This window comes from Symsagittifera roscoffensis, chromosome 5 (assembly GCF_963678635.1).
Source record: "Symsagittifera roscoffensis chromosome 5, txSymRosc1.1, whole genome shotgun sequence".
Lineage (NCBI taxonomy): Eukaryota > Metazoa > Xenacoelomorpha > Acoela > Convolutidae > Symsagittifera > Symsagittifera roscoffensis.
In genome coordinates, this window is record NC_087066.1 from 59722401 (window position 1) to 59733959 (window position 11559).

The following is an 11559-nucleotide window of genomic DNA, read 5'->3' on the forward strand; positions in this document are numbered from 1 at the left end:
ATACTTGATCACAACAGAGTGTCAGAGAAAGGTAACATCTAAGTAACAGTTCTGAAAAGTTCTAATGTAAAAAGTCGACTGTTACATAAAACCGTCTATACAATCTAAATTTTAATATTTGGACTGCAAACTGGGGAAGATCTAGGATTTGCTCGAGGGGGATTTTCAAAAAAATTTCGAAAACTTCGTCGTTTTTAAGAGTAATGAACGTAGTGAAGAACTTTATATAGGTCTTGCTGGTTTTTTATTTTTTTTTATGAAATAAGACTTAGAATACTCTAATAACTACAGACGTGCATTCATACATATTCATGCATTTATGAATGCACTTAGGTATATATTCACTTTTTGAGTTCAATTGAAATTCATCTGCTGAAGTTACGTAAATAGTACTCTCTAAATACGAACGTGTAAATGGCGCAAAAAACGTGAACAATTTCTAGGTTCGAAAGTGGAATTTAATTTTTAGATTTCCAGCGGAATAAAAACTTCACCTATTGATCGAATTTTTTCTCGTTTTCTTAATGTTATCAAAAAAGCGTCAATCATAAATTGTTCTCGAAAGTCAAAGAGGTTAATATTCGGAAGTGCTGTAAAAGTGCCAGAAAAACGCATCGTTCGAGAATCAGTGATATATAATGCTTATACAAACTAAACCTTATTGCACTTGCGAGAGCAAGGGTCTTGAATCGGGAACACATTTTTTCCCCGTAAACAACTTTTCATTCAGAAATTAAAGTGCCTTTATCAGAGAAACTCAGGAAATGCGAGACTGCTTCCCACTTGGTCTCCATGTAACGCAGTCGCTTTGTACCCTAAGGTCTGGGGTTCGAGCCCCAAGTGGGCTTTGTTTTTTTTTCAGTTCTTAGTAATTTTAAAAAAACTTTCCGGTGAAAATTGAATTGTCGGCGCAAGTTGCCAGTCGTCGGCTTAAGTGCCAGCCACATCAGGGATTTTTTGTGCTGTAAGCAAGTATCATGGTAATTGCAAGTGTTGATTATCGTAGTGTTTTGGGGGGATTTGAAACTTTTTAAAGATTTCTTGTAAAATAATTTTTTTTCGGCTCAACTGGTGTCTGCGCGAAGATTGTCGGCTTTGTTTCCGCTTCGTAAGTTTTGTTCCGTTGCTAAATTCATATTCATGTCTTGCTTGTCATATTCAGCTGGAATTCCTGTTTTTATAAATAAAGGTTTTATGGAAATGTATAGGATTGGGTTTTTAATTTTATTTACTTTTTTTGTGACGCTTTCGAAAGTTTTTCCACTTGCTTTTTTCAGACGCTTGCAAACATTAAAGCTGTCCCCGAAAACTGCTCTACCGATTTTCAAGAAAAGCGTATCAATGGAAAGACCGCGTATCAAATATTTCGTTTCCGACTGTTTTTTCATTCTTTTTGACTTTTAGCGAAAACAAGCAGATAAAATCATAAATATTGTGTTCAATCCAAAGAACGGTTTGTGAAAAGTTTTTTCCTGAACTTGCGACCAAGCCCAAATTAATTTTTCAAAAAAATTAGGGCCCTCGGAAAAGTCAATATTTGTTTTTTCTTTGTACGGTTTTTTTTAAATAAAATTTGATTTTTCTCGAAAACTACCTTCCCGTATCGGAGTTTTTGCGTTCACCTGAAATAACAGAGTATTTGAGTCTCTTTTCCTTAAAAAAGATTTTACGCAAAATTTTTTACAAAAAGCTATGATTCTCGGAAAAGTCAATATTTTGATTTATTGGCCGTTTTTTGGAAACTTTTGTCTTTTGTGAAAAGTTCCCTGCCAGTTTTTAGGAGAAGTTTTAAACAAGAAACCCGGTCGTAGTACTCTTCTCTGCTTGAGCGGCCACGACCTTAGTTTTTTGCAGAAAACAAAAGTTATGGATTTTGACCGTTTTTTAGAAACTTTTTTTAGAAACTACCCTATCAAATCTGAGGTGAAGAATTCGATCAAAAGAACCGGTTTTGAAACTTTTTTTTGCAGAAGCGGTGACTTTCAAATCATTTGTTAGAAAAATGTTGTCTTTGGGAAGGTTCTAATTTCATTCATCTCACTTTAATTTTTATAGTAGAGAAACCCTAAGGTTTTGGGCAAAGTCCAATTTTTGAAATTTTGTATTCCATCCCGCAGAAGTATAACAAATTCCAACAATTTCAAGCAGCTACCTCCAGCTATAACTGGCTATTAATTATCTCTTTTATGAGACATGAAAATTTTGGTTGACCTAGTTTTTTTCCATTTTTGTTTGTTTTATTTTTGTTGTTCTGAAAGTCGCGCGAAGCTCCGTTTCGCCTTTAGATAAAAAATTTAGTCGCGTGATTCAGGCTGCTATGGACAACTTTGAAAGTATCGTTGATTAGCATATACCATCTACGTAATCGTTGCTATACATTTATCGTCAGATAAAATTACGGGATATATATTGTTCTTAGTTTATTATTCCTAGTTAATTCACAATCAACCATTAAAAAGTTTTATTCTTCTGAATTTTTTTGTAACTATGTCTGGGGTTAGAAGATTCTACGCTTCTTAGACAATAGTCGGCTATGCGTGTTTTTAATAGGTGTTATCCCATCGAAGAGGTCCTCGGAGTCGATTGTGAACCTTCTGATTTGCCTGCCCATTGTTACTTCTGTTCTTCAGCTCATCGTGTTCTCGCCTTTCTCTCTGAACCACCATTCAAAGACGACAAAAGACTGGCGCTTCAATGGAAATTTTACTGAAAAGGAACTTGACACTGTCTCGTAGATATCTAGACACATATCATACTTTTGTTTTCGATTTAATTTTATTTTTACAGATATTTAGCTCGATAATGTTGTACTATGTGTCGTTGACGCTACGGTGTAAATGTTGTATAAATAGACGTTTAATCATGTATTGAAAGATCTAGTTTTAAGACTTGTGAGAAAATTTGAGTTGTAATTGGGAGGTAAATCGATTTTTTAGACGTAAACAATTGTCACAGTCAATTCTTGGAATTAATTTTGCGATTTAAAGTTGAGCGCGTTTTTTGAGAAAGCTTAGTGCATTTTGCATTATAATCTCAATTTTGATAATGTACAGAATTTAATTTTCTATCAACCGAAAAATCTAATCAAGTTGATTTTTCCTTTTGATTGAACTTGCGAATCCTGAGTAATGAAGTAGACTTCTGGTTGATATTGGTTCAGTCTTCCATTTTTTGGTTCAATTCAATTTACTGCTTGATGGTCGAGCTATTTTTTTGAAGTGGTTATTCTATTGACTCTAAACAACTTTATCATTTACTAGACAATCAGTACTTATGATGGTATCAGATCAGTCGTCTTTTTTTTGTAACCAAAGAAGCATATTGCATTCCAGTTTTTGGACAAAATTGTTTGTGCATCTATCTATTATATATTTAAATGCGGGCTTCACTATCTCGCCGCTTAAGCCTTTTAAACGTATTAATTTTGCATGTTAAACGAAAGAATTTTTCACGTTTTTCAGTTTGTTTTCAGAGTTTATTTCACCAATTTTGAAATAAGCCACTGAATAGTGGGATGCTTTCAATGTTTCCCCTGAGGTTGCAATATTGGTCTCCAATTATGAATACCGAAATCTTATAAGTTTGCGAGATACGACGATTTTGTAATTTATTCAAAAATTTTCAGAAAACTTAATATCAAAAATATCAAATGTTCAATTTCTCAACCCTGTAGTTGAGTGCTGTCAGGGTTCTCTCAAGAATTGCAACTCTTGCCTTAAAACATGACTGCTCCTATCCTTGTAGTTTTCGAGATATGAAGTGTTTTATGTTTTTTTTATTTTTAAGGAAAACTTAGATTTTAATAATTCAACAGAACTCAATGTATTTCGCTTTCCTAAATATCACGTTTTTCTGATTTTTCAAAAATTTTCGAAAGAAAAAAATTTGAAAATATCGACGCATTGGTGGTGAAGTCAGGTTGTTACCAGTCGTTGCATATGTGGCCTTCACCCTAAAAAGAACCTTCAAGTTGAATTTTGTTGTGCAATTTTTGAATTCAAAGCATTGTTGGATGCCACCGTCTAATGTTATGATTGTATTTTTTTTCCTAGTTTTTTTTTCAAATATCAAGTTTTTTTTCCTTTTTTTGTTCGGATATTTTAAATCGGCACTGAAGTCTATGCTGCTTTAATATTAACTAGCATGTAACGCTTCTCAGGTGGTTCAAACAGATTAATAAACAAATATATACACATCTGTTTTACATGCTAGTTAATATTAAAGCAGCATTAGCTACTTTAGTAACATGCTAGTTAATATTATAGTGATTTAAATTATCTGGTCAAAACGAACAGAACTTGAAACTTAAAACGCATTTTTCTCAAATTGGGTTGATTTCAGGTGAAAAACGATAAAGACAAAACTTGCTTAGAATTCAGATATAACATGCTTTTGAAATTGAGAAATGTCAATTGGAAGAATTTTTCTTTGCAAATTTTATGTATTTTTTTATTTGAACGTTTATGTTGCAATTGATCGAAAGCTCTGCTTCGTCTCTGTGACAAGTAGTGGTTTCAGAATACGAATTTCAGGTGGAAATATCGAAATGTAGCATTACCAAGAATGCTCGTGAATGTGCGAAACCGTAAGTGTTCAGAATGTCCTTTTAAGTTACTGCCCTTTTAATTATGTTTACAAACTACAAACATCGCTTAAACGACTTGAATAATAATGAAACTAAATATCCATACTGCGGATCTGATAAAAAGAAACCTTTATAGTTTTTGTTATTCCAAATTTGTTTGAGTCAGAATAGTAACATCAAATTTCAAGCAGTTTGTCAGTTTGAGGCAACTTTCTTTTTAAAGCATATTATTGTGAATGTTTTCAGTTGCCTCACTTTTCTGTCTATGACAGCGTAAATTTTTTGTAGTAAATTAATTTTTTCGGGCGAATATAGTTTCTTTTGAAAAACAACTTTTTTTGCGTTTTTATTCCTTCGACAATCCCACGACGGGTAGAAACTTTGACCTTGGGTGTTCTTGTTTTTTCCAGAGCTTCCAAGATAATTCAAAGATATCCAGTGTACTATGCTTATTGCCCTTGCGAAAGCAATGATATTGGAACCGGGTACTAGACTTTTTTTCCGTAAACAACTTTGTCCACAGATTTCAGCATGCATGAGGTACACGACTTGCATGCAGAAATGCGCTCATTTGTCTAATACTCTCACTGTGCGCCCTTATTAGTGTTACTGCAATAAATTTGCGGTTCAAATTGTTACATGATTTTTCTTCGGTATTTTATGAATTTTCGATTTTGTCGCTTTCGGTTTACTTTTTGTCGGCTTAGTTTCCGCTTTGATAAATCACTTATTTGAATTTCATCTTTTTTCTACAATATAGTTCTAGTTTTAAGACAGGTGAGAAAATTTGAGTTGTAATTGGGAGGTAAATTGATTTTTTAGACGTAAACAATTGTCACAGTCATTTCATGGAATTATTGGAATGCTTTTTGCATTATAATCTCAGTTTTGATAATGTACAGAATTTAATTTTCCATCAATCTAAAATTTTAATCAAGTTGATTTTTCCTTTTAATTGAACTTGCGAATCCTGAGTAATGAAGTAGTCTTCTGGTTGATGTTGCATTCCAAAGAAGCATATTGCATTCCAGTTTTTGGACAAAAGTGTTTGTGTATCTATCTATTATATATTTAAATGCGGGCTTCTTTATCTGGCCGCTTAAGCCTTTTAAACGTATTAATTTTTTTTCAGTTTGTTTTCAGTGTTTGTTTCACCAATTTTGAAATTAGCCACTGAATAGTGGGATGCTTTCAATGTTTCCCCAGAAGTTGCAATATTGGTCTCCAATTATGAACACCGAAATCTTATAAGTTTGCGAGATACGAAGATTTTGTAATTTATTCAAAAATTTTCAGAAAACTTAATATCAAAAATAATCACAAATGTTGAATTTCTCAACCCTGTAGTTGAGTGCTGTCTGGGTTCTCTCAAGAATTGCAACTCTTGCCGTAAAACATGGCTGCTCCAATCTTTGTAGTTTTCGAGATATGAAGTGTTTTTTTGTTTTTTTAATTTTAAGGAAAACTTAGATTTTAGGAATTCAACAGAACTCAATGCATTTCGCTTTCCTAGATATCACGTTTTTCTGATTTTTCAGTAATTTTCGAAAGTGTTGAATTGCAAAAAAATGAAATTGTCGACGCATTGGTGGTGAAGTCAGGTTGTTACCAGCCGTGGCATATGTGGCCTTCACCCTAAAATTGCTCAAGTTGTCGAAATTGACCTCTAAGGTTTTAAAGTTTTTTATTAATCCGAGAATTCAAATTAAAAGGCAGTTTTTAAATTAAATACGCTGGATTTATCTAATGATGGTGGAAATTGATATCTTTACGGACTAATGAATAGAAAGAACTAAGTTGAACAAAATTCTCAATCTTTAATTCAGTACGGAGATCTGAAACCCAGTAGTTTTGGTGATTTAATTCGAAAAGAACCTTGAATTTGAATTTTGTTTCGCAATTTTTGAATTCAAAGCATTGTTGGATGCCACCTCTATTGTTTTGATTGTATTCTTTTCCTAGTTTTTTTTTCAAATATCAAGTTTTTTTTTCGTTTTTCCGGATAATTTAAATCAGCACTGAAGTCTATGCTGCTTTAATAATAACTAGCATGTAACGCACCTCAGGTGGTTCAAACAGATTAATGAACAAATATATACACATCTGTTCTACATGCTACTTAATATTAAAGCAGCATTAGCTACATTGGTATTTTAAATTATCTGGTCAAAACGAACAGAACTTGAAATTTAAAAGGCATTTTTCTCAAAGTGGGTTGACTTCAGGTGAAAAACGATAAAGACAAAACATGCTTAGAACTGAGATATGACGTGCATTTGAATTTGAGAAATGTCAATTGCAAGAATTTGTCTTTACAAATTTTATGTATTTTTTATTTGAAGCTTAATGTTGCAATTGATCGAAAGCTCTGCTTCGTCGCCGTGACAAGTAATAGTTTCAGAATACGAAGTTCAGGTGGAAATATTGAAATGTAGCATTACCAAGAATGCTCGTGAATGTGCGAAACCGTAAGTGTTCAGACTGTCCTGCTAAGTTACTGCCCTTTTAATTATGTTTACAAACCACAAACATCGCTTAAACGACTTGAATAATAATGAAACTAAATAACCATGCTGCGGATCTGATAAAAAGAAACATTTATAGTTTTTGTTATTCCAAATTTGTTTGAGTCAGAATAGTAACATCAAATTTCAAGCAGTTTGTCAGTTTGAGGCAACTTTCTTTTTAAAGCATATTATTGTGGCTGTTTTCAGTTGCCTCACTTTTCTGTCTATGACAGCGTAAATCTTTTGCAGTCAATTATTTTTTTCGGGCGAATATAGTTTCATCTTTTGAAAAACAACTTTATTGCGTTTTTATTCCTTCGACAATCCCACGACGGGTAGAAACTATGACCTTGCTTGTTTTTTCATGAGCGTTCAAGATAAATCAAAGATATCCAGTGTACTATGCTTATTGCCCTTGCGATAGCTAGGGTGTTGGAATCGGGTACTAGACTTTTTTCCCGTAAACAACTTTGTCCACAGATTTCAGCATGCATGATGCACACGACTTGCATGCAGAAATGTGTGTAGTTCATGTATATTTGCGCTCATTGGTCTAATACCCTTACTGTGCGTCCTTATTAGTGTTACTGCAATAAATTTGCAGTTCAAATTTTAACATGATATTTCTTTGGTATTTTTCGAATTCGGTTTTACTTTTACGGCTTAGCTTTCGCTTTGTTTTTACCATCCGGATAAATCATTTATTTAAATTTTAACGTTTTTTTACAATATAGTTGCTTTTTTTTTCTGATTTACCTCTGCTATTTCAAGTGATTTCGGCCTATATTTTATCGGCTTTGTGACGTAATTCCAAGTTGTTTCAATGGACTCATCTTTTAATGCTCATCTGTGGATTGAACAAAATGCTAAACATCTTAATAGAAATTATCATTCAATTTTTTCATCGCCTTTTTTGTTTTTTCTTTCTTTTTCGGCTTGATAGGTGTCGGCCTATATTATATGGGCCTCATATTGCGTCCATTGACGATCGAAAAAAGTGTGTGTTTGCGTGTCTGTCTTTTGAGGGCGAGGGGGGCTTAATAACTTCTTATTAGTCATAATTTTTTTTTTTTTTTTTCAATTTTTTTTTTCTTTTTTTTTTTTGGTTTCCTAGGTTTCGGGCTATATTATATCGGCTTAGTTGTCTCATATGACGAGCAAATGATGTTTTTCAAGTGTTTCGAGGACGACGGGGACTTTTCATGAGTCTTAATTCTTGTTGATTATTTTTTTGGCTTAATAGGTTTCTGCCAAGGTATTTGTTACCGCTTGGTAAATTGTTTTCCAATGATAATTTCGCAATTTTTTTTGTCTCGGCATGTTTTTGTTTCAAGACTAGCCTTTTTCATTATAATACATCTAGTTTTTTGACATTTTCGATTTTTTGTGTTGTATCGCAAGTGGCGTGAAGCTCAGCTTCGCCTCCGTGTAAAGATCTTTTACTCAAATTGGTTTTAGAAAAAGTCTTAATTGTGGTGAAATATTCGTTTGACATCTGTTTTTTTTTCATTATTATCATCGAGCAGTTTGTTTGATTTGTATTGTGTTCTTAAATTAACGAGGTGCAGACAGGCTTCTGCTTTTGAAAGTATCTACACGAAATGTCAAGTTCTAAAACACAAAACGGTTTTCTATAGCAAAAAAATTGTATTTGTTCGAAGTAGATTCTACCAATTGGTAAAGAATTAACTCCGCATAGTTAATAGACTGTGTAAATATGTTGCTTGTAAGTTCTTACGATGAGAAATAATTTTTTCTTCTTCTTGCTAATTAGATTTACTTCTGGTAGATTCGTTGATTGACGTTTTTTTTCTCCAATTTACGGCAATGCTGAGGTTTGTTAACCAGGTTTTGCTTTAAATGTCGGATTTTTTGTTCTGGTAGTTACTTCCCACAGGGATATCCTACTTGGACTGTGATATGGTGACGTGCTGCGGCAAGTATCGTGTCACGAAAGTTCCGCTCTGAGGCGTTTACATCTTGCTGCGATGGTTACTTTGCTAAAACGTGTCAGTTTTTTTTGTTAAATTATCCCCATCATTCCTACATTCATCAACGGAGCGAACCGACAGTCATTAAAATTTTGACAGCTGGTCTTAAAATCGACACTGGACGGTACGAGTTTAAAGAAAAGATTTGAGATCTTAGTTTCGTTTTGGGAGGGTATCGCTTAAGAGCAAAAGTAAAATTAATTGTTTAAATTGCTCTTGAAATTGGTCCGAAATGTTCGAGGTGGACTGTGCATAGACCATCCGGTCGTAATGCTTTTTAAGGCTTTGCCACTTGGATGTTATTCTCAGTTTCCAGAAAGATAAAACTTGGTCAATCTTCGAGGCTACGTTAATGGGTTTTTCCTATTCAACTTATCACTTTTGTGAATTTTCATTATAGTATAGTATACGTTTAAAGCATTTGCAATGTCTACCGACCGATAAAGTTTTTTTACTATTTATCCATAGTTTAATTGGCGCTTAACGTGACACATGTTTAAGAAGTCGCCATGTTGATCTGCTTAAGGTTTTTTAACGCATTATTTTTTCATGTTTAACGAAAGAATTTTTTACATTGAAACTATCGTGTATTGAAATGCTTGAGAAATTTTGTTTGGCATATATTGAAGACGTCCATGTGTTGGTCTGTTAAAAGGTCAAAACAATGCAAGGGTTGAAATGTTTACTCAAGTCGGCGTTTCAAAATCTGTTGGAGCGCGTCTACTCCAACTCGGATTTTTTCCAATTTTCAAAAACTTCCCAAGCTTTGTTTTCACAATATATTCAACTAAAGTTGAAACTCTCAACCCTTAGTGTGGTTCTGTTAGGGTACACTCAGAGGTTGCAAATCTAGCGTCTAAGTATGACTGCTCAATTTTTTTGTTTTTCGAGATATAGCGTTTTATCAGATTTTTTCAATTTGTTTTTCAAAAAACAGAAAAAATAATCGATTTTGAAATTCTCAATCCTATACTAGGGTGCTGTCAGATTACACTCAGATGTTGCCAATGTGGCGTCCAGATATAACTGCTCAATTTCTTTTTGGTTTTCGGGATTTTTTATTTTTTCGTTTTTTTTTCGAAAAAATTAGATAAAGAAAAATTAACCGGACTTAAAATTCTCCCGATTTTGGGGTGATGTCAGTGTACACAAAATCTGGCGTTCAAGTATGACTGCTCAAATTTTTTTGGTTTTCGAGATATGACTTTTTTATGATTTTTTCTTTAAAAAATTAGAAATAAAAAAACTAACCGAACATGAATTTCTCAACCCTCTAGTGGGTTGCAGTCAGAGTAAACTCAGAGGTTGCAAATCTTGCGTTCAAAATTGACTGCTCAAATCTTTTTGGATTGCAAGATATGGCGTTTTTTGTGTATTCGTCAACTTTTTCAAAAACTTTAGATACAAAATAACTAACCGAACTTGAAATTCTCAACCCTATAATGGAGTGCTGCCAGGGTACACTCATAGGTAGCAAATTTGGCGTCCAAGTTTAGCTGCTCAAATGTTTTTGGCCATCAAGATATGGCTGAATGTATGAGTTTTTCAATTTTTTTTCAATTGTTTGATATAAAAATTAACTGTCAGAACGTAAAATTTTCAATCCTATGGCGGTCACTTGTCATATACACTTCTGCGTTGCAAATCTCGCCTTTAATTATGAATGCCTAATACTAACGAGATAAGGCAATTTTAACGCTTTTTCATTTTTCTTTTTAAAAAACCTGAATTAAAAAAGTAAAACTAACTGATCTTGAAAATCTAAACCCTATTGGTGGGATACTGTCAGGGTCTATTCGTAGGGGGGACTGTCTGAGTAAAAGCCTGGCCTCTAACTTTGAGTGCTGAAATCTTTTTTCCTTTCGAGATGTGGCGTTCATGATATTTCAATACTTTTTCAAAAAAGTTTATTTAAAAACAATCAACATAGATTGAAATTCGCAACCCTATGAAAGGATGCTGTAAAGTACAATAAAAGGTAGCAAAGCTGGCCTCTATTTTTATCTGCTCAAATCATTTTGGTTTTCGAGATATGGTGGTTTTTATGAAATAGAAACCCCTGATAGACGAGCCCAGTTTATCTTCACGGTTGCATTAAATGTCGCTGTTTCTTGACGCACCGTAAGTACGAGTCCTGTGCTAGTTGAAACTAATTGTGTGGGTTCCTACTTCGGACTTGCTGCCATTTAATTACTGGACCGTTTTCCAGAACTTACTGGACAACGTATGGTGATTAGAAGTCTGTAGGAATTCTCGCCATTTCTTTTTTTTGTCTTAAGAAGTTTTGGCCATAATCTCTTCATTTGAACGCTTGAAAAAGTTCGGAATTGTTAAAAATTCCGGTTTGATTTCTTTGTTGAGCAAGTTTTGTTCTTCGTTGGTGGCTGGAATAATGAAGCGATGCCGGCCAGCCAAATTATTGTTACGTGCTGCAGCAAGTATTGTGACGCGAAAGGTTCGTTCTGCGGCGTTTACA

General features: G+C 33.7%; 1 protein-coding gene across 2 annotated transcripts in view; it reads left to right on the forward strand.

Moving 5' to 3' along the window:
• The window catches only part of LOC134845494 (guanine nucleotide-binding protein subunit beta-1-like), a 492858-nt gene that overhangs the window by 364828 nt on the left and 116471 nt on the right, over window positions 1–11559 (forward strand). The window lies entirely within an intron of this gene.